Raw genomic sequence first — 24,001 nt, 5'->3', positions numbered from 1 at the left:
TTTGACGGACTGCAGGAATTGCTAGATTTGACCGTACCAAGAACATGAGGTCGGTATGCCGTGCAGTGCTAAGAGGGAACTATTTGTAGATTTTATCCTCATTTTTAGAGCACTTAGAAGGACAGCAACCCTCTGCGGTGCTTCATCTGGCAAGTCCAGGTACCCTCACACTGCATAACCCCCAAGTGTCCCAATTTAACCGGGACACCCCAAATTAACAGAAGCCACTTCTGATCCCAAATGCCCCGATTTTGTTCCCCTGTGCCAGTTGCGCCAGAGCGAGAGACCCAAAGACGGGGGCTTTCTGGTTCCGTGCTGTGGCATGAGTCAGTTGGCTCACACCAGAGTGCAGGATCAAAAAAAATGGAAGGAAAACTTACCTTGACCTCCTCTTCCTCCGTCCTCCATGGCAGCACCAAAGGTTTGTCTGCAGTGCTGGAGGAGTAGGGGAAGAGGCAGATCCGGTCCGGTCCGGTCTGGGTCTCTGTACACAGCTGAGGCCGAGGCAAACTTCCAGTAGGGGTGTCTTCTGACATACCCCTGAGGCTGTGGAGGAGGAGGACTGGACAAAGGTAGGAGGTTGTGGAGGGAGGGCGGGGTGGACGAGGAAGGGATCAGCGGCAGGGAGGGGGCAAGTGACAGGGTCAGTGGGGTGGTGATGGAGGTCCCCCTGAATTGCCCTCCTAAAATGATGGGGGATATGGCTTTGCACCGACGTTCGCTGCAGCACACTGAAATTCAGTTACAGCCCCCATCTGTGCAGTGCATGCTTGCACAAGTCTAGTTGGGGTAATTGAACCGCCATGAAGAATAGCTGTTATGGCCATCCAGGAGACTTGTTGAAGGCACACTGAACAACTGCAACTGCAGACACCACCTATCAATAGAGCCCTCTAACCAGCTGAGCTATCCAGACCAGGGGTCAGCAACCTTTTTCAGCCATGGGCTGGTCCACCGTCCCTCAGACCATGTGGTGGGCTGGATTATATTTTGTGGAACAAAATGAATGAATTCCTATGCCCCACAAATAACCCAGAGATGCATTTTAAATAAAAACACACATTCTACTCATGTAAAAACACCAGGCAGGCCCTACAAATAACCCAGAGATGCATTTTAAATAAAAGGACACGTTCTACTCATGTAAAAACACCAGGCAGGCCCCACAAATAACCCAGAGATGCATTTTAAATAAAAGGACACATTCTACTCATGTAAAAACACGCTGATTCCTGGACCATCCGCGGGCCGGATTGAAAAGGTGAATTGGGCTGCATCCGGCCCCCGGGCCTTAGGTTGCCTACCCCTGATCCAAACTCACTGAGCCAAAGCTTTGCATTTTGTATGTTCGTAAATCCTAGGAATACTTTTGTCAAAGTCGCGACTTTCTTGTCAGACACTGTGGTGCAAATCCCCAGAGAATCTCTGTTGCATCTTTTTGGTTGTTTTGCATGTATTTCATACGTGGGTCTTGCCGTTGCTTTTATTCTTGTCTGCAAAAGACAATGCTCCAACTGCTTTGAACACCCTACAATATGGTTTTGCCTTGTACTCTGCTTTTGTCTTTGTTCAATATCACAGAAAGCTTACCAGGTGAAAGAATCCAATCCCCCATCCCTTTTTCTTAATAATAATAAATAAAACAGCTGGCCCTCTGCTTTAAAGTTCGGGCTTGGGCTTTCTTTCCCCAGTGGGGTTTCAAATGGCTGCAGGTTTTGCTGTTGTGGTAAAATTGTTTCAGTTTTCTTTTCACAAGGGTTTTTGGAAGGCAGTTTTAAGTTGCTTTGTTCAGCTTTGTGAAGAAGAGAGACTTTCTTGCTTTCTCTCTGAAATGAACTGGGAGGAGGAGTTGGGGGGGAAAGGCACAGAACAGTAGCGTAGCTAGACTTAGCTTGTAGAATTGTGGTGTTTTTTTTTAATTGAAGGAAGGGGTTAATACTTTTAAAGGCCTAAACTTGCTCAGATTTTTATTTTTAAAACCCTAGACGCTTGAATGAAAATATCCCATGTTCCATGTGACAAATTCGCACTAACTTTTGTAATATCAATATTAATATTTATTAGGAATGTGTGTCGGCCCTATGTACTTTTCAAATTATGGGGCACATAGAGGGGCAGTTTTCATAATTCAGTTGGATTGTGCTGTTAACAAGGCATCTTGAGTTAGATCAGGGACTTACTAATTCTCCAATGCACTCTGGGAACTTTGTTTTTAATCAACCACTAGCAGAGTCCATGAGAGGGACTGACATTTTCTTCCATGCTCTTTTTGCCTCCATCATCTCCATGATTTCTGTTGTACCCACCCCAAAATGATAAAATAGAATCCCTGCAACCATAATTCTTCCTTTCCTTTCCTTTCCGTCTTCTTTGCTGCTATCATTCTGAAATTTGGCAGACTTCATTCCCTCATAAGGGTTTATCATGCTTGCAAATTGCATCCAATTCTGGCATAAAATAAAAGAGAACTTTTCTTTCTTTCTTTCTTTCCTTCCTTCCTTCCTTCCTTCCTTCCTTCCTTCCTTCCAAAACCCCAATACGCCATTAATTTTAAAGGTTCTTTATGTGCCTGCAATTTGGCAAGCTTAATGCAACCCCTTAATCTGGAGGAACTGCTGTGCCCTCAAATTTTATTCATTTCTGTAATGTGTGTGTAGGTTCACCACTGTAGTAAATGGAGGGGGTGGGACTGACCTTCATTTTTAACAGATCTGATTTGGCCCCCAATAATGAGTTGAATTTTAAAGGCACAGAATGGTTCTTAAAGATTGGGCTGCTTCCCAAAGTTAGAAACACAAGTCGAATCTTGTGGTTGGTGCACACCCGTAAAAAGTATGCATATTGTGAACACTTACTTGTACAAACAAACAGCAAAGATAAATGTCATTCAAGTATTAACTTTAGTTCAGTCATCTGAAAATTCAGTGCTATTGAACTAGTTCTTTTTTCCCTTCTTTGCTTATTATTGTTACACTTGCTCATTCTTTATGTATATTTTGTTGTCTACCTGTACCATGCACCTGCTATTTATCTTTCTACAGCATATGGAACAATGCCATAATTTATATATGAATGTAGATATTGTGGCTTTAACAGCCCTAGGAAGGAGCAACTAGGGACTGGCTCATCTCAAAATCTGAGAACTAGCTGAGATGTCAAGGCCGGCAATGTTGTAGCTACACAAAATTATGTCAAGGTGTAAATCTTGGGTGTGCCAACACGGAGCCATCAGATATTGCTTTAATCAGTCCCAGCCAGCATGGTTAATGTCAGAGATTATGGGAGCTGAAGTCCAGCAACAACTGCAAGGTCCCAATTACTCTTGGTGTAAAATAATCTTTACTTTCTAGCATGGGCTCAAAAGAGAACTCTTTCCAGTGTTATGGGTGGGATTCCACTAAGTTGTTGCATGCACAGAATGAGGTCCACTTATGTAACAGGGCTTCCTCATCCTCCTCTCTCCAAGCCCCCCTAAATCTGCTCTGGAGAGTTGGGGAAAACCCCAGGACAGCTTTAGGGGAACATGCGGGGGGGGGGGGGGGGGTCCCATTGCATGAGCGGACCTCATACCAGCACAAATACCCCACTTACCTCTGTATCGAATTCCGCTGGAAGAGACTGAGGCTGCTGTCCTATACTGGCTTAAGTAGTTAGCACACTGAGCTCAGTGAGACTTGTTTCTGAGTTGATGTATATGGGGTTGCGCTAAATTAAAGGTAAAGGGACCCCTGACCATTAGGTCCAGTCGTGGCCGACTCTGGGGTTGCAGCGCTCATCTTGCTTTACTAGCCAAGGGAGCCGGCATACAGCTTCCGGGTCATGTGGCCAGCATGGCTAAGCCGCTTCTGGCGAACCAGAGCAGCGCACGGAAATGCCGTTTACCTTCCCGCTGGAGCGGTACCTATTTATCTACTTGCACTTTGACATGCTTTCGAACTGCTAGGTTGGCAGGAGCAGGGGCCGAGCAACGGGAGCTCACCCCGTCGCAGGGATTCGAACTGCCGACCTTCTGATTGGCAAGCCCTAGGCTCTGTGGTTTAACCCACAGTGCCACCCGCGTCCCTGCACTCAATTAAGAATCAACAAATTCTTAGCTCAAATTTTTCCCCAGCCATAAACTGAAGAGATAGCCTAAGGGCTCATCCAGACTTCCTTTTCTGCTATGTCTCTGGGCACAGGGCCACACCTTAAAGTTCTGTGTCTGAACATTCGCTGAACATGGAATTTTCAAATATGAGGCCCTGCCAGAAGGCGTCATTCTTGCTGCCTGCTGCTTCCCCATAGGGGACAGGAGACAGCAGTCCTTAAAAGCCATGGGAATGAAGTTTCGCTCATGCTCAGGGACTAACATGTTGTGTTTCCTGGGGCTTCCCCACAACACAGACTTTTTTGGATGTTTCCCCACTTTTGACTACTCAGTCTTCAGGGCTGTGGCTTGCATGTTCGTGATCTCCAAATCCCTTGCAGCCCCTTGGTTCTAGCAAAAGCAGCTGGGCTCAGTTTATCCAATGTAATTTGCCTTGACTTGCCTCTTAATGGCACTTCTACAGCGGACAGTTCAGCGGGATTCTGTTTTCTCTGTGGTTGTGCAGTACCGACATCCTTTCAGATTTTGAACTGCTGACATTCTCCGAGTTCCAAAATATCACCCCCACCACCAAGATACTGCTCTATGTTTTTCTTTTTGGTTAAGCAGTGATGCTTGGAAGCTAATAACGGATGTTCATCCCATTTCATAATAAAATCGTTACCACTGACCATGGTGTAGCATTAGCAGCAATAAATTAATAGTCAACTTGATACATGGAATTTAATTTAAAGATTATCAGAAAGATAAATCACTGTTCATCAGTCTAATTAAACTTGTTGTATAAGCAGATGTGAATCTGTTCAGCTAATTAATCTTACTCTTTTAAATTCTGCAGTGTTCAAGATTAACTCCGTAATCTAATTTTGAGAGGAAAAATGTAACTAAACACAGCTTTTTTTAAAAAAAAACCTGTTCAGCCCCATATGGGTTTTTTTTTGGGGGGGGGGGTTACTGTGAAGCAGCCTAAAATTTGTTCACAGTCACTCCAAGCTATTTTGTTGCCCCAGGTGACTGCAGAATCAAAGAGATACACACCAGTATCTTAAATTCTAGTGCAAGAGAGCTTGGGGTAAACCAATTGTGCTTATACTGAGACTGTATTCATCTCACCCAAGGATGTGGAACTGGTAGCCTGCTAGACTACCACACCGTTTATAATACCTGAGCATTGACCATGCTGCCTTGGGCTGATGAGAGCTGACAACATCAAGAGGGACACAAGTTTCCCATCCCTGATCTAGCTCAATATTACCTTCTCTGACTTGGCAGCCGGTCAGTCTCCAAGGGTCTCTTTTTCCCAGCATCTGCTTCCTGAGATTATCTAACTGGGGATTGAACCTGGGCCATTCTGCATGCAAAGCATGCACTCTCTACAACGGTGCTAAGGAATTCTATCCACAGGGCAACATGTCTTGACTCACCCATCCGATTTTTTGGCAGGCTGAACAATATTGTCTTTCTGAGTGACTGCTTGGGTCACTCCAGGGCTTAGTGCTCACCTGAGGGTGAAAAACAGCTGGAGATGGCTTTTGTTTTGGACTCTTGCAAGTTAGGAGGTTAGATATCAAAGCCAGGTGGGGAAGTATTGTCAGCCAATGTTGCAAGCCTGGATCCAGCATCAGGTCATGTTTGGGCCTCTGGCTACACAGGGGATGCGTGGAACCAGACAGGTCTTCCTGGCTTCCTGTTGATGTTGGACAATTGGTGGCTTGGGGCTTCCAAACTCTGTCCTGTCTTGCTTACAATGAGTTCTTAGTCTCTGGCTCCCTGCTGTCACTGAATGAACTTTAGCCCTTTGCTCTTGCTCGATGTGACTGAATCAGGACTGACCACATGGTCCATGTTGAGAGCCAAGTAGATCGTCCCACCAAGTAGGACAATCATCAAAGTTAAAAATGCTGCTCCAAGTCAGGAAACTATGTGAGGTGACAATTTAAAAGCTAGCATGTGCTTCATTTTTGCATCATGTGGTTCTGTTGTTGGTCTTAGTTAAAGATCTGGACAATGTCTAGTGATCTGAAGGCCTTTTGATAGCCTTTCTCAGGTTTGGGAATTCTCCTTTAAATCAGCAACCTGGTGCCCTCCAGATGTTGAATGTCAATTCCCATTGGACACACTGGCTGAAGCTGATGGAAGTTGCAGTCCTAAACATCTGGGGGGCAAAGTCTTCTTTAGATGCATTTTGAAACTCACAGCCGCACATCCAAGTGTTACGGCTTTCATATGAACAATGACAATGGTCCAGTTGACCCCATGTGTGTTGATGCATTTTTCTACGCTCAGCCACAAGTAATCCTGGCTTTACTAAGAGGTAAAATACTGACGCCTCATGGACACGAGATCAACTTCTTTGTTCCAATCAAAATTTGCACACAAAGCCCATGCTGTGTCTACAAGTAGAGAGTATGAATCCCAGATTCCTGACCTCCTCCTTGGAAAACCTCTGTGGTTCCTTCCTTGGGGCTGGGTGGCAGAGCAGAATCAAAGCTTTCTATGCTGTCAATGCCATGTTACAAGAAATTAAAACCAGACAGGCTGAGTCGTGCAGCAATTTGATGGGAGCAACAGCAGCAGGCCTGAGTTCCAGATGACTGGCGGATGGCGGAAATATGCTTGAGGTTTCAAGAATCCTTGAGGTTTGGGGCTTTTAAGAAAGCATCAGCTAAAGTCCAGGGATTAGTCAGAGGCAGCACTAAAGCAACGGATGCTGAATGATCAGGGTTTGGGGACATGTTCTTTCTGCCTGAACCAGCAGAGGAAAATGATCTCTTACAGGATTGGGTGAATGTTGCTGTCTTGGAATACTGACCTTCAGGAGATGTTGTTAGACTCCAGCTCCCATCAGTCACAGCCAGTGTTCAGGGATGATGGGACTTAAAGTCCTGCAACATCTGGAGGGCCCCAGGTTCACCCTCCTTATTCTCTTGTTCTCTGGACCAGCTGCAGGTGAGGAAATGACCTTTTCCTATTTTCTTTTCAAGGGACAGTGATACACGGGGACTGCTGGCTAGAGAAGGACAAGAGAGGGGCATACTTGTGGAATCGGCATGCTGCCTTATCTCCAGGCTGCAGAGAGAGAGACGGGAGAGGCACTGATTGAGGTGAGAGAAACCTTTTTGATGCGCACAACAACCAGGACTTCTTCTGCAATGTTAGGAATTGCAGATTGCTAGCCCTTTTGCTACTTCACAATGCTGCCAGATCCTTCACAATGCTGCCACTACAAACCCTGTGACCATGGACTTAGCCACACTGACCTTTTGCCCTGCTCCATCTCTATACATGGTTTTTATTTTTTTATTTTTGCCCTGGAGCTTTCCCCTTGGAAACCCGCTCTTGGGTGCTCAATCAAAGCAAACATCGATTCAGGTTTTCCGCAGGGCTGACGTTTGCTCCAATTCAGCTTTAAAGAGTAGGTCTTCATGGGGAAAGCTTTAGGGCAAAAAGAAAGGCACTTGGACATGGAGCTTTAAAGCATGGACTGTGCTGAGAAAGAGCGGAGGAAAAGTTGCTGTGGATTAGCAAGCCCTGCACCTAAATCTCCTAGACCTATTTCTGTTCCCAAGGACAATGCATGAACATTACTGTCTGGCCTGCTGGGAGGAATTCCTGGGAGCAATAAGGTGGCTGTAGCTCACTCCTTTTCTGTCTGGTGGCAGTGATATCCTAAGTGGCTGGAGGTGCTTGAGTTGGGGCTGTTGAAAGGAGGTTGGCTCAGCATCCACCTCCTGGCTAATTTCAGCTTAATTCCACTGTGATGAGTTCAGGTCCTGTCCCTGCTTCATAAAGCAGAACTGATATACTGTATATGTGTGTGTGTGTGTGTGTGTAGATAGATTGCCCTCTTGGTGAGGCTCCTCAAGGTGGACAACTATTACCAGATACTGCTTAGCTTTGCAAATGAGCTCACAGTTTTATTGCTGCACCACTAGCAGGTTGCCAGTAATGCATTGTGGTTGAAGCTGCAAGTGGCGAGGAGAGTGATTTTGTTAAAGCTGTCGAGACGGCCAGTGATGAAACTGGCTCCCAACCAGCAGAGAAATTTGAGGAAGATCAAGAAACATCGGCCAGCAAGATGGCTGATGTCTTTCTGCCAGTAGAGTGGAATGACTCTTTTCCCAGTCCTGTGCAGAGGTCATGGAGTTTATGTATCTACATGGAAATGAACATTTGGCATTTGTTTTTGCTCTGTGAGAGACGATTGTCATTCTGGCTTCTATAAGGTTGGTAGGAAAATGGGGGTGGTAGGAACAAATGTTCAGTTTCAGAATTCAGCAATGAGTTCTGTTGGAGGCAGGTTCTCTGAAAATCACAATTGGTGTGGGAGCTGTTGTAGACGAATGCTATCCCCAGCTAAGCCGCTTTGCAGAGTTGTGGCACCTTCTCCACTGAAAAGGAAAGAACCTGAAAAGTGAGCAGGATTGCTATCAAGTGAGAGGTACTGTAAAGACCTCCGATGGAGACTGGCTTTGAGTAGTTTGAGCACATGAATGCGGCTTGCTTTCTGCCTGAACTGATGCTTAGTTTGTGTTTTAGAAGGCATAAACCTATGAGAATATAAGATCCTGCTGTATCAGGCCAGTGGCCCATCTAGTTCAGCTTATGGTTCTCACAACAGCCAAACAGATTTCCATAGGAAGGCCACAAGCAGGGCCTGGGTTCAACATTAAAGTGGTACCTCGGGTTACAGACGCTTCAGGTTACAGACGCTTTAGGTTACAGACTCCACTAACCCAGAAATAGTACCTCAGGTTAAGAACTTTGCTTCAGGATGAGAACAGAAATTGCATGGCGGCAGCAGCGGGAGGCCCCATTAGCTAAAGTGGTGCTTCAGGTTAAGAACACACCTCCAGAACGAATTAAGTTCTTAACCCAAGGTACCACTGTACTCTTTCCACATGTGATTCCTAGCAACTAGTGTTCAGAGGCATACTTGCCTGTGGCATGCCACCACTCAGATCTATTTAGGGCTATTTGGGTAGCAGTTTGCTCCCATGACGGGACGCAGGTGGCGCTGTGGGTTAAAGCCTCAGCGCCTAGGGCTTGCCGATCGAAAGGTCGGCGGTTCGAATCCCTGCGGCGGGGTGCGCTCCCGCTGCTCGGTCCCAGCGCCTGCCAACCTAGCAGTTCGAAAGCACCTCCGGGTGCAAGTAGATAAATAGGGACCGCTTACCGGCGGGAAGGTAAACGGCGTTTCTGTGTGCGGCTCTGGCTCTGGCCAGAGCAGTGATGTCACGCTGGCCACGTGACCCGGAAGTGTCTCCGGACAGCGCTGGCCCCTGGCCTCTTAAGTGAGATGGGCGCACAACCCCAGAGTCTGTCAAGACTGGCCCGTACGGGCAGGGGTACCTTTACCTTTACCTTTTTTGCTCCCATGACAGGAGGTTCAAGCAGCCCTCTAGGTATGTGGTTTTGGGGTGCTGGTTTTTTATTTTTATTTTTGCAAGTTCTGCTTGTACCAGATTTCAAAGCCTCCTATCACTGACCCTCGGAAGCAATGATTTTATGATCAGTCACTCACTCACGCAGCCCAGCCCTCCCTCTCCTTCTGACCCCAGAAGGGAAGTCCTATTTCCACTTTCCCAAGTTCGACTTTTGCTGCTTCAGCTCCACTCTGCTTGCAAACGCTTTGCTTCCCTGCATGTCCCCCGCCGCAACTCGCCCCAGCTTCCTGCTCTGGGGAAAAAGCCTGGCTGCTGAAACTGAACTTCCTTGCTCTCCCACTGGGTTGGTGTTTCATCCTCCGCTCCTCCCCCATCATTGCCAAGATTTCTTTGTCAGCAGGAGGAAGTTCTCATGTAGCAGCCTGCAAAATTGTTTATTTTTGGAGAAAATTGCTTCCATATAGGGGGAAAGGGCCAGAGTTGCTCTGCCTGTCTCTTGAAGGAGCGATGCTCAACTTACTCTGCTCCTTTCAAATGCTGCCACAAGCTTGCCCACCCTGAAAATAAGAGCGGCCTGCTTCTTTCCTCTCTTGTCAGCTCCTCTCGAACTTGCTCTGTCCTTATCAGCCCACTGGCTCTTATGCTAGCATCTGGGTAAGCTAGCCATTGTCCATTTGTCCGATTTGCAGGCTTCATGGGTAAAGGTAAAGGTACCCCTGCCTGTACGGGCCAGTCTTGACAGACTCTGGGGTTGTGCGCCCATCTCACTCAAGAGGCCGGGGGCCAGCGCTGTCCGGAGACACTTCCGGGTCACGTGGCCAGCGTGACGAAGCTGCTCTGGCCAGAGCCAGAGCCGCACACGGAAACGCCGTTTACCTTCCCGCTGGTAAGCGGTCCCTATTTATCTACTTGCACCCGGAGGTGCTTTCGAACTGCTAGGTTGGCAGGCGCTGGGACCGAGCAGCGGGAGCGCACCCCGCCGCAGGGATTCGAACCGCTGACCTTTCGATCGGCAAGCCCTAGGCGCTGAGGCTTTAACCCACAGCGCCACCTGCGTCCCCTGCAGGCTTCATACTGCACCTGATAATGGCATGGAAAAGGGTGGATTGAACTAATAAGCTATGGAGAAACTCAGGTTTTGATGCAGAAATCAAGCAGCCTGGATTAGTCTGTCAACGTGATGCTTTTGAACAACACCTAGCATGTGGATGGTGCATTGCAAATATTTATTAATTATTGCAGTAGATAGGTGTGTTGACAATGTTTGGCCAGTGTGTGTTTTTGTCCATTAAAAAAAAAGAGTTTGCTAGACCTTAGGTTTTGAGGTATTGAGCTGCTCAGGTTTCGCAAAGTAACTAAAAATAAAACCACATAAAAACAGCTTTTAAGCATGGATGCAAAAGTCTAAGAATAAAACACATGCAAACCACATCAGTTGTGAAGGGGGCCCTACTGAAATCCTTTGGATGTGGGGCTTCCTTTGAACACTGCTCGGATGATGGACTGTGTCCAACTTTGCTAGGCCCAGCCAATGAAATATATCTCACTAGTTTTACAACAGTTTCGCTGACTGCTGGTGCATTTCCAAATTCAGTTCAAACTGCTGGTTGCTGGTTACCCTTTTAAGGTCCTGGGAAGCTTTGAACTTGGGTGCCTGAAGTGAAGCCTTCTTCCACATGGACCTGTCTGTGTGTTCGGAGGCCCTTCTTCGGGTCAAGGAGGTGGCTACTAGGAGAGTGGGGGGCCTTTTCAGTTGTGGCACCTCTGCCCCAGAGGGTTCTCCCCATGGGGACTTGGCTGGTGCTGCCCATTATTTCTTTCTGGCAGAAGACAGTTTTGGTTTTTTTCTGGTTGAAGCTGACTTCATTCTGTGGCTGTGATTGAATCCCTCTTTTGCAGGGATAGGGAACCCTGGGGGTCATCGATACTTGGGGGCTGCAAGCCCGCCCTCCCCATTCCCACTCATCTGTACTGCTTCTAGCCGTACAGATGAGTTGTTTTTGTAAGCTGCGTTGGAGAATGTCATTGAAAAGCAGTGTATAAGTAAATAAAGGGCACTCCCCGCATTTCATCTCCTCTCTCGCATGCCTTTGTCCACATACTTTAACAGCTAAGTTCTTTCTCTTAACCCCCACCTGCCACCCCCAGCGCCCCATGGACTCTTCTCCATTGACCGGCAGTTCCTCGTAAGACAACTGCGATGGTGAACTCATTGCCAGGATTGCACAAGAGGCAGTGTGGCCTAGTGGTCCGAGTGCCAGACTAGGACCTGGGAGATCAAGGTTCAAATCCTGTTTTGAGGATAAAATGGAGTGTGCGGAGGGTGGGGTGGGGGGAGAGAGAACCATGTACAACACCTTGGAGGGAAGGTGGGATATAAGATTAATAAATAATAAATAAATCCAGTCAGCCGCTTGATCCAATAAGTACGGTATGCCCTAGAGACTACCTAAAAATGCCAATAAGGGTGTATGCTTGCTACGTAGGGCATGCCTAAAAATGAAAACACATTGTGGATTAGTTATATCTCACTCTTATTTTATTTTTTCATATATTACTTACATGTTGGGACGCGGGTGGCGCTATGGGTTAAACCACAGAGCCTAGGACTTGCCGATCAGAAGGTTGGTGGTTCAAATCCCCGCGACAGGGTGAGCTCCCGTTGCTTGGTCCCTGCTCCTGCCAACCTAGCAGTTCAAAAGCACATCAAAGTGCAAGTAGATAAATAGGTACCGCTCTGGTGGGAAGGTAAACGGCGTTTCCATGCGCTGCTCTGGTTCGCCAGAAGCGGCTTAGTCATGCTAGCCACATGACCTCCCGGAAGCTGTACGCCGGCTCCCTCGGCCAATAAAGCGAAATGAGCACCCCAGCCCCAGAGTTGGCCACGACTGGACCTAATGGTCAGGGGTCCCTTTACCTTTACTTTACTTGCATGTTGTTTATTTCTCTCAATATTTTTTTTAATGAATTGGAAGAGGATGCTGGGATGCAATACGTAGAGACTACGCAGCATTCACTGCAGCAGAACCAGGGGGAGTGGAGCTGGGACAATGCCTTATGCCAGCATCGCCCATTTTCTAAAAGTGGCCCTCATCCTTCCTTGGGCCAATGTTTCCCAACCTAACAGAAATCTAATTTGACCGTTTGAACAACGGTGCACTTTGTCTCCAGTTCCAAGCCTTCAGGGGGTTTTCCAAGCTGCTGCTTCCTTTCCTTCCCAAGAAGGGTGTGGGCGCGTTTTGGAGCTGGACCTCTGGCGTTTAAACTCATTCAGTGCACCCACAACCGAGATAAGCTACACCCAAATGTATTTTCAAAGTGGGGTTAGCATGCCTCCCATTCATCCTGTCTTGCAAATGGAAGGGAACTTTTCCGAGGGGTGCCTCTTGCTGTTCATTCCACTATTTGGGTTGCAGTGAAATCCTATCCCTTTGACATGTGTATTCCTTCCCTCATTGTCAACTAGCCCCAAGTGAGGGAGCCACAACTGGCGGCTGCCACTCTGAATTTTAAGTGCCGCATCACTTGAGATTTTAGGCACAGTCCCAAGTTCCCTCCTCGGCTCCCGCAACACTCCACCATTAAACTTTCTGGTAGCCTGTTTTCTGAATTTCACTGTGGCAAACATGTGCTTGTGCTGTACCACTTCAGACTGCAATAGAATGTCCCCCCCCTCTCTCTCTCTCTCTCTCTCTCTCTCTCTCTCTCTCTCTCTCTCTCTCATGTGCATGCGCGCACACACACACACACACACTTCCATATAGAAAAGTTGTTGGGAGAAGAGTTATGTCTTGGCCTTCCCATGATATGCTAAATTTCAACATGCAGGAAACTGTATAAATGCACACCCTGCAGGTGTCCCTATTTTCTAGGGACAGTCCCGGATTTACAGAAGCTGCCCCGGTTTCTGATTTAATCCCGGGATCTCCCGCTTTTCCTTAGGACGTCCCTGTTTTCATTGGAGAAATGTCGGAGGGTATATGTATGTAGTGAGTGACCTACCATGCAGGAGTGGAGAACCTGGACCTAGTCTCTTTCTGCTGAAGGTTCTCCGTTTACTAAGGCTGGATCTAGACTCATCAAAGAAGTGATTCAGTTAAACACATTGCAGGGAAATCTGGTAGGATGGGATTTTACAGTAGCGGATCCATTTGTGAGGAGCATAACTCTTCTGACACCTCTCCGCTGATGGTTCTTCCACTGCTGCTCAGTATCTGACACGCAAGGCTTAAGCCCATTGTCCACCAGACTCTCCCAGGAGAGGGCATGGAACGGTCACATGCAATGGCCAAATCCATTGTCAACCTCATCCTCTACTTTAGTGGGATTTTTGTTGTTGTTCCAAACCCTGATCTCAGTCCCCCAAGCCTGCCCTTCCCTTTTCAGCTGCAACTTCTGAGTGTCTTTGTGCCTCAAAAGCAAAAGCCTCCTCTCTGCCTCATGCTGCTATTTTTAAAAGCTTTGTTTGCCTTTTCCAGTGGATGCTTGTTGATCATGGATTATACTTTTTAGTAGAGCAGGAAGCCCCTGGGGTCAGGATGCCCACCCACCCTTCCTGTCTCCAATCAGCTGCTTTTGTCTATCTCTGCTCATGGCCTCTGGGGAAGGGAACATGATGTGGAGGCCCTGTTGCTGGGATCGGGTGCGAGAGGTTCCTCTCTTCTGGATGCATTGTGGATTTTTTTGCAAAGCTGGCTCTTTGTGTACTAAATCTATTTTCATTTTTCCGTCTTCAGACTATTTGGATAAATCTGAGTAAGCATAGAATCATAGAATCATAGAATCATAGAATCAGAGTTGGAAGAGACCACAAGGGCCATCGAGTCCAACCCCCTGCCAAGCAGGAAACACCATCAGAGCACTCCTGACATATGGTTGTCAAGCCTCTGCTTAAAGACCTCTAAAGAAGGAGACTCCACCACACTCCTTGGCAGCAAATTCCACTGTCGAACAGCTCTTACTGTCAGGAAGTTCTTCCTAATGTTTAGGTGGAATCTTCTTTCTTGTAGTTTGGAACCATTGCTCCGTGTCCGCTTCTCTGGAGCAGCAGAAAACAACCTTTCTCCCTCCTCTATGTGACATCCTTTTATATATTTGAACATGGCTATCATATCACCCCTTAACCTCCTCTTCTCCAGGCTAAACATGCCCAGCTCCCTTAGCCGTTCCTCATAAGGCATCGTTTCCAGGCCTTTGACCATTTTGGTTGCCCTCCTCTGGACACGTTCCAGTTTGTCAGTGTCCTTCTTGAACTGTGGTGCCCAGAACTGGACACAGTACTCCAGGTGAGGTCTGACCAGAGCAGAATACAGTGGCACTATTACTTCCCTTGATCTAGATGCTATACTCCTATTGTTGCAGCCCAGAACTGCATTGGCTTTTTTAGCTGCCGCATCACACTGTTGGCTCATGTCAAGTTTGTGGTCAACCAAGACTCCTAGATCCTTTTCACATGTACTGCTCTCAAGCCAGGTGTCACCCATCTTGTATTTGTGCCTCTCATTTTTTTTGCCCAAGTGCAATACTTTACATTTCTCCCTGTTAAAATTCATCTTGTTTGTTTTGGCCCAGTTCTCTAATCTGTCAAGGTCGTTTTGAAGTGTGATCCTGTCCTCTGGGGTGTTAGCCACCCCTCCCAGTTTGGTGTCATCTGCAAATTTGATCAGGATGCCCTTGAGTCCATCATCCAAGTCGTTGATAAAGATGTTGAATAAGACCGGGCCCAAGACAGAACCCTGTGGCACCCCACTAGTCACTCTTCTAAATCTAAGCAGATTTAACAAATTCAGTTAATAGAGACCTCCAGCTGCATGCAGCCTTGCAACTGGGCATCATTTTGACTGTTGGGTTAGGGGCTTATCCCCTATTTGCTGCTGCTTCCCTTTGTAGTTAGTGGGCCTTGGGCTGCCCCTCCCTCCTTGTGTGTTCACCATACAGTCTTGACCCTGTGTAAGTTTCTTGCCTGGAGATGGTCCAGAGCAGGGGTCAGCAAACTTTTTCAGCAAAGGGCCGGTCCACTGTCCCTCAGACCTTGTGGGGGGGGGCTGGACTATATTTTGGAAGAAAAGAAAAAAAAGAACGAATTCCTATGCCCCACAAATAACCCAGAGATGCATTTTAAAGAAAAGCACACATTCGACTCATGTAAAAACACACTGATTCCTGGACTGTCCGCGGGCCAAATTAAGAAGGGTAGGGCCGGACCATGGGTAGGTAAACTAAGGCCCAGGGGCCAGATCCGGCCCAATCACCTTCTAAATCTGGCGTGATTTGTGAGGCATTGGAATTCGTTCATTTCCGCGCGCCCCCCCCCATATAGTCTAGCCCACCTCAAGGTCTGAGGGACAGTGGACCGGCCCCCTGCTGAAAAGGTTTGCTGACCCCTGGTCCAGACCCTCCAAGTGTCCCTATTTTCCAAGGACACTCCCAGATTTACATAAGCTGTCCTGTTTTCTGATTTGATCCCAGAATGTCCCACTTTTCCTTAGGACATCCCTATTTTCAACCCCTGAACCAAGTATATAAGTAACTAGACAACCTTTAGAAGACACCTGCAGGTGGCCCTGTATAGTTTTTTTAATATTTAATATTTTATTATGTTGTTATATGTGTTGCAAGGCAGATAGATGGGTGGGGCACAAATAATAACATTAGAATTATTATTAATATGGAATAGGGTGTCTCTATTTTCATCAGAGAAATATTGGAGGGTATGGCTGGTCTCTGAGCACCTTCTCTCTCTCCCCCCCCCCCCATTTTATTCATTCTTTAATTTACATTTTATACATTTTTAAAAAATATATTACAAAGTAATAATCATAAATAAATAAGAATAAAAATGTGCACCCCACAGTTGAGACCATGCCATTGTAACTATCCAACCTCCAAAAATTTCAAACACCTTTTGCGATGGTTTGACCCCTTTCACAAATTATACAAACACCTTCCATTATCTCCTCAAAATCATTTCTCCTGCATATTTCCCTGCCTTACCTTAATGGCACATGTTAATTTATCACTAATAGCTACATCCCACACCTCTTTATACCATTCTTCCATTTTATATTCTGCTTGCCCCCTTCTGTTTCCTGAGCTCCTTCTGTGTCTTGGTGCCAGACTCACCTTTGAGGCTACCGGCTGCTGCTCAGCTTCCTGGCTTTGCTTTCTTTCTTTTGGCCCAGTTCTGTCTTCTTGGGCAATCTCCCTCAGTTCTGTTGGCTGGCCCTGTGGCATCTGGAGGGAGGGAGAGACCGAGTTGGGGATGGAGAGAGGGAGATCTGGCTGGAGCCTGCACCTGCAAGAAAGGTATTGATCCCTGCTGGTTTTGCTTTGGCAGCATTAATCATGGCCAAGCTTTTTGGCAAACATGCTGCAAACCACATCCAAAGAATTCCTAGAACATGTATTTTAGGACGGTAAGAGCTGTTTAACAGTGGAACAGGCTCCCTTGGAAGGTGGTTGTCAGGGAACTGCCATCAGCTCAGAGGCGAGAGGTGGAAGAGCAGTTGTGTTACAGGGAGCCTCCGAAGATCTTGCGAAGCAGTTCTTCCTCTGGCGAGGAGGGAAGCCCCGCCTCCAGTGGGGAAGGGGCGCAGGGATCAGAAGATGCTAGGGAGAGCCTCAACACTGAGCCTGAGCAAAGGGGAGGGGAGGCAAGTCCCCCTTTGCCAGCGCCCACGTTGCGCAGTAGGTTTGCGCGCAGAGAGAGGAGGAGAAGGATGGGGATCACAGGACTGTTATGCTGGGGAAGGTATAAGGACCGCCCACTCCCATATTCTGGACTTGTGACGCTCTGCACTGTAAGATAGTTTGTACAGATAATAAAGCCTGGAAAAGACAGGTTGGAGTCTTGCCTGTTTGCTCTCGAGCAATCACACCATCACCTGACAGTGGTGGACTTTCGCCCAGGGTGCGCACAGAGGTCACCTGGCGCTTGCTTTTCCCCAGGTGGCAACGCGGGAAATAGTCATGAGATCAGTCATGTCAAAATATAGGGGCGCTGGGCAGATCTTTGCACTCTGGCGGCGCATATGCTAAAGACGGCCCTGATCATAGAATTGTAGAGTTGGAAGGGATCACAAGGGTCATCTAGCCCAACCCCCTGCAATGCAGGATTTTTTTTGCCCAACGTGGGGCTCGAACCCACAACCCTGAGGTTAAGAGTCTCATGCTCTAGCGACTGAGCTATCTCTTTGAAGGCATGTGGTAGGAAACTGTGGGGAAGAGAGCACCTGGACCAGATGGGTCTTTGGTCTCTTGTAGCATGTCTCTGCTTTATTAGTCCTTAACTATTTCAGCCTTGAGACTTTGCATAGCCATTTCTTTCAGCTGTTTCTCAAAGAATCTGTGATTTAGACTGCTGTTTAGTACCAGTCTTGTAGCACTCTTTGAACTGGGATTCCCAGAAACAAGCACAGCACTCCAAAGAAGTCTTCCCGGAGCTGAGTTATTATAGTATAATTTCCAACGTATGGCAGTGAGACTTCTGGTTGATGCAACCTGAAAAAATGTCATTCTCTTTTGTGCCGTGCTGTTGACACAGTTCATTCTTCTGACACAAACAGTTTCTATAACATCCATCTCGAATCAGTCCAGAACACACATCCTGAACCTTTGGAGAAGAGATCCAATGTGATTTCTTTCTTGTGTCATTCAGTCCTGTACAAGTATTTGTTTCTTCACCAGTTATTGTCCCCACATCTGAATGTCCCAGAAATTGTTCTGCTCAAGCTCCCTTGTCTTTCAATGTTGAAAGTGATTTGAGCCTATCTGTGTGATCTGGGAGTAAAGGTAAAAGCAGTGCTTTTTTCTACTCTCATTTTCCTAATATTGAAATATTGCCCCTCAATGGGGCCAAACATAGATTCACAAAATGTTTAGGGGTATGCGTACCCCCAGAAAAAGCACTGGGTAAAGGTAAAGGACCCCTGGATGATTAAGTCCAGTCCAAGGGACGCAGGTGGCGCTGTGGTCTAAACCACAGAGCCTAGGGTTTGCCGATCAAAAGGTTGGCGGTTCGAATCCCCACGACGGGGTGAGCTCCCGTTGCTCAGTCCCTGCTCCTGCCAACCTAGCAGTTTGAAAGCATGTCAAAGTACAAGTCGATAAATAGGTACCGCTCTGATGGGAAGGTAAACGGCGTTTCTGTTCGCTGCTCTGGTTTGCCAGAAGCGGTAGAGTCATGTTGGCCACATGACCCGGAAGCTGTCTGCGGACAAATGCTGGCTCCCTTGGCCAGTAAAGCGAGATAAGCGCCGCAACCCCCGAGTCGTCCACGACTGGACCTAATGGTCAGGAGTCCCTTTAACTTTTACCTTTAAGGCGACTATGGGGTTGCAGCACTCATCTCACTTTCAGGCCAAGGGATCTGGTGTTTGTCTGCAGACAGCTTTCCAGGTCATGTGGCCAACATGACTATACTGCTTCTGGCATAATGGGACACCGTGACGGAAACCAGAGCGCAAGGAAACCCCATTTACCTTCCCACCACAGCGGTACCTATTCATAGAATCATAGAATCATAGAGTTGGAAGAGACCACAAGGGCCATCGAGTCCAACCCCCTGCCAAGCAGGAAACACCATCAGAGCACTCCTGACATATGGTTGTCAAGCCTCTGCTTAAAGACCTCCAAAGAAGGAGACTCCACCACACTCCTTGGCAGCAAATTCCACTGTTCATCTACTGGCACTGAGATACTTTCGAACTGCCAGGTTGGCAGGAGCTGCCAACCTTCTGATTGGCAAGCCCAAGAGGCTCAGTGGTTTCGACCACAGTGCCACCCGCATCCCACCCCATCTGGGAGTACTGCTGGTGTGTCCCATTCTTGATTCCTCCTTTTCTAGCAATGAGCCAGTAGAGCCAATCAGCTTATCACATGATTGCTTAGTCTATATCGTGCAATTATTTTTTGCCACACACCCTCATACATGGTAGTTTGGAGTCATAGAATCGTAGTGTTGGAAGGGACCCCAAGTTTCATCTATTCCTGCAATGCAGGAATCTCTACTGTGTCTTTACTGAGCTATGAGACTTCCCTGTGTTTCAAATGTGCTTATATGCTTGGTTAGTATTAGTATTGCTAGCAGGTGAAAATAGTCACCTGAGTAAGAGTCTCATGGCTAGAGTAGGGTTCCTCCCCCCACGAACAACTTGTCTTCGCCATCATTTCTTCTACACAAATTCTTTACATACTTTTAAAGTTTAAATACTTGCAGTTTTAAATATATTTTTTTTAAATAAATAAATCATTGTTGTGTTCTTTTTTTCTTCCTTCCTTTACTGAGAAATAAGTAAGTAAAGTTCATGGGTAATTTTAAATTATGCACAATAATGCTTGTTTTAACATTCTGTCCTTTCACTGCTTTGCAGTCAATACCATTTATCTTGTCACATTAAAAAGAAAAACTTTCCCCCCATCCTGTAATGATAACTTCCCCTCAAAACACCAGTTGAAAAATGTTTTATTGAAAGCATTACATATTGATTTGGAGAGTCAGAATTAAATACCTTGGTAAACAAAGAATCATGAAATGCCGACAAAACAGGAGTGTACAGAGGAAATAGGTAGGATTAAGATCTTCATCTGTAGCAGCAGCAGAAATTAGTAGATTCATTATATTATAAAATACATTAAATATTACAAAGCCAGCCATGTCTGTCAAGGACTGGGGCCCCCAAATCCTGGAAGCTGGCCCTTGTTGGTTTAGCATGTGCTAAGTGACCAGAAGGAGCAGGTGGCGCTGTGGTCTAAACCACTGAGCCTCTTGGGCTTGCCAGTCAGAATGTCGGCGGTTCAAATCCCAATGACGGAGTGAGCTTCTGTCAACCTAGCAGTTCGAAAGCACGCCAGTGCAAGTAGATAAATAGGTACCGCTGCGGCGGGAAGGTAAATGGTGTTTCCATGCACTCTGGCTTCCGTCATGGTGGTCCTTTACCTTTTTTTTTTTTAAGTGACCAGAGTTGAAAACCAATCCTACTGCAAGGTAATACAGCTGCCACTACTTCTGTAGTCCGACCATTCTGAACCAGAGGACATTATTGACGATCACTTGAGGTTCACAGGGACAAGAGCTTAAAAACCTGTGTTTGAGCCTCAAGCTCATAAAAATTACTCAGTAGCTGTTTCACCAGGAGGCCAAGGAACTGGATCTGATACCAAGGCTTTTACGAGAATTGAAGAGATAGCTTAATTTTAAAATACTTAAAAGTAGCAGCATAAAAAGAGCCCATATTCCAGCAAAGAAATACAATTAGAAAAGTACTGTTGGGAATTACAAAACAGAAGACCAATAATAAAGGGCTTGTCCACACTTCTTGTCCTGCCTGCCGCTTTACCCTGGGAAAACCTGCTCTTTACCTCTGAATTAGAGCAAATGTTGATGCCCTTTACCATGGATTGATGCTTGGTCTGATTCAGCTGTAAAGAGAGGGTTTCCCCAGGAAAAGTTGCAGGGCAAATGGGAAACCTCTTGGACCCATGTTTTTTTTGGCACGGGGCAAGCAGCAATGTGGATGAGCCCTAAGGTGCCCCATGATATTCTTGTAAAGAAGCTGGTAAAATGCGGACTTGACTATGCTACCACTCAGTGGATTTGTAACTGGCTGACTGACCAAACCCAAAGGGTGCTCATCAATGGTTCCTCTTCATCCTGGAGAAGAGTGACTAGTGGGGTGCCACAGGGTTCTGTCTTGGGCCCGGTCTTATTCAACATCTTTATCAACGACTTGGATGATGGACTCAAGGGCATCCTGATCAAATTTGCAGATGACACCAAACTGGGAGGGGTGGCTAACACCCCAGAGGACAGGATCACACTTCAAAACGACCTTGACAGATTAGAGAACTGGGCCAAAACAAACAAGATGAATTTTAACAGGGAGAAATGTAAAGTATTGCACTTGGGCAAAAAAAATGAGAGGCACAAATACAAGATGGGTGACACCTGGCTTGAGAGCAGTACATGTGAAAAGGATCTAGGAGTCTTGGTTGACCACAAACTTGACATGAGCCAACAGTGTGACGCAGCAGCTAAAAAAGCCAATGCAATTCTGGGCTGCATCAATAGGAGTATAGCATCTAGATCAAGGGAAGTAATAGTGCCACTGTATTCTGCTCTGGTCAGACCTCACCTGGAGTACTGTGTCCAGTTCTGGGCACCACAGTTCAAGAAGGACACTGACAAACTGGAACGTGTTCAGAGGAGGGCCTTATGAGGAACGGCAATGGGAGCTGCGGCATGTTTAGCCTGGAGAAGAGGAGGTTAAGGGGTGATATGATAGCCATGTTCAAATATATAAAAGGATGTCACATAGAGGAGGGAGAAAGGTTGTTTTCTGCTGCTCCAGAGAAGCGGACACGGAGCAATGGTTCCAAACTACAAGAAAGAAGATTCCACCTAAACATTAGGAAGAACTTCCTGACAGTAAGAGCTGTTTGACAGTGGAATTTGCTGCCAAGGAGTGTGGTGGAGTCTCCTTCTTTGGAGGTCTTTAAGCAGAGGCTTGACAACCATATGTCAGGAGTGCTCTGATGGTGTTTCCTGCTTGGCAGGGGGTTGGACTCGATGGCCCTTGTGGTCTCTTCCAACTCTGTGATTCTATGATTCTAAGCTAACTCAGCCTAGCTCTAACACATACTGAAAGAGCTGTTTTGAAGCATATTTTGCATTTCCCATGCTGTGAGCTGGTCATCTCCATTTAGTCATTGTGACACTGGATGAATACGAAGGACGGCTATGCCACGGTCTTCCCCTTTCACGGCAGCCGATAGAGCAGCTTAGTGTCTATAGTTCTTCCCAATACCAAAGCCCAGCACCAGTAGCTTGGTGGGAATCTACAGAAAGACTCAAATGGCAAAGACTATATCAGGAATCTTGAGCAGCCATGAGGGGCCGCTGCGGCAGAAACAGCAGCATCCCATACTAGCTAGGAGCATTATTCTCGAATGGACTTATTTATAGTTGCATGGAACAACATTGCCCATGTTGAAATGGCTGATATTTGAAAATGACTTGCTTTCCATGTCTGCTGGTCATGAGCTTCTGCAGGTACGCTTTGAGATTTTCTTTGTAAGGTACTTGAGCAGTTCAGTCTTGGTTTAAGGATCAGTTCTTAAGAAGTCAGTTGGCAAAGAGCCATGCTGAGAGAATCTCTCTACGCTTGCACCCCTATTCTCTTGAACACTTCTCTGCAAGCTGTCTTTCTTATGCACATCCCGAATGATATCAGTTTGCTTGACTGCTGGTGCCTGGCAAGGAGACCTACCTTGGCACATTCATGAAAATTTCTAGCAGTGTCAAAGTTGCACAAATTTACCAACAGAGAATAAACAGCAACTGCTGCATCACTCTTGGGACAAGCATTGCTGTTTGCTGCAAAGAAAGAGATGCTTCGTCGTAAGACTTTGCACCAGAGTTCTCTGGGTGCTGAAAGCCAAAGATTGTGTTTGTGTTTGAAGTCTCTTTGATCTCCTGTTTTGTGAATGGAAAGTGATGAATAGTCCTGAGAACAGATTCAGGTCCCTCTTCATATCAGTGCTCTGTTCCTCCTCTTTTGAAACAGCATCTTCTTTCATCTTTTTCTCTCTCTTCTTCTCTTCTCCAAGTAGCTGGAAACAGTCCTTCAAGATTTGGACCTGTGATCTCTTTCAACAGGTCAAGCAGCCTTGCTTGCCGAAATTTCCTGAACTGCGCCTGTCCAATGTCATAGGCACTTTTGGCTATGATGTCATCTTCAATAACTATCAGAAAAGGGCACATGTATGGGGTACAGTAGAATGAAGAAGCCCTTACTACAAGGCAGGCTTGCAGTTATCTGCTGGCTACAACAAAAACATAGTCTACAGAGACATTTTTTTTAATGCTGAGTTTGCCAGGAGTTCCAGATGCCATGTAGACCATGTGTGTGAACACGCATGTACAGAATAGCATGTTTCAGTCCTTCTCCCCAATGAGCCTATGACCACACTAGTCAGCTTTCATATTTATTTATTTTTTAAGTTGCAAACACACTTCCTTTTCACATCTGCGGCACAATTTTCCCCCTCTCTTCAAAAGTAAAATTCTTTATATGTGAGGTTTTGTCATGGTGCAAAACACTGTACTCTTGCTGTGTACTGTTTGCAAACTCTGCCTACCATGTGTTTTCCTGGCCCACCCAAATCAATTTGGCTTGCTCTGTTTGTGCAGCTGGCAGCCCAAGGTCACTGTTAACTCACACTGCATTCTGAACTTCACCTATCTCTGCATTTGCAAGATAACCCTGCAGTTGCTTATCTGATTGCTCATCACGCTTTGAACTCCCAGGGCAGAACGGTTCTTCTTGGTCATGGAAGCAAATTTGAGAATGAAGTGTTGTCATGGGACAACTTAACTTGACTTAACTGATTGTATAAGCTAAACAGGTTGGCTTTCTCTGTTCTGCCTTGGCCAGACCCCACCTTGAGTCCTGTGTCCAGTTCTGGGACCACAATTTAAGAAGGATATTGACAAACTGGAACATGTGCAGAGGAGGGCAACCAAGACGAT

At 46.5% G+C, this 24,001-nt stretch overlaps 1 protein-coding gene across 4 annotated transcripts in view; it reads left to right on the top strand.

Moving 5' to 3' along the window:
- Positions 1–24,001, top strand: part of KANK2 (KN motif and ankyrin repeat domains 2) — a 77,692-nt gene that overhangs the window by 27,505 nt on the left and 26,186 nt on the right. For all 4 annotated transcript variants that reach the window (XM_079959260.1, XM_079959259.1, XM_079959261.1 and 1 more), the window contains one exon: positions 7,072–7,191. The gene's annotated coding sequence lies outside the window, so the exon portion shown is untranslated. The remainder of the gene's footprint in view (positions 1–7,071; positions 7,192–24,001) is intronic.

Source organism: Podarcis cretensis (genome assembly GCF_951804945.1).
Source record: "Podarcis cretensis genome assembly, chromosome: 17".
In the NCBI taxonomy this organism is placed as follows: Eukaryota; Metazoa; Chordata; class Lepidosauria; order Squamata; family Lacertidae; genus Podarcis; species Podarcis cretensis.
Note: the sequence above shows the minus strand (reverse complement) of the source record. Positions and strands in the feature narration are given on the sequence as shown.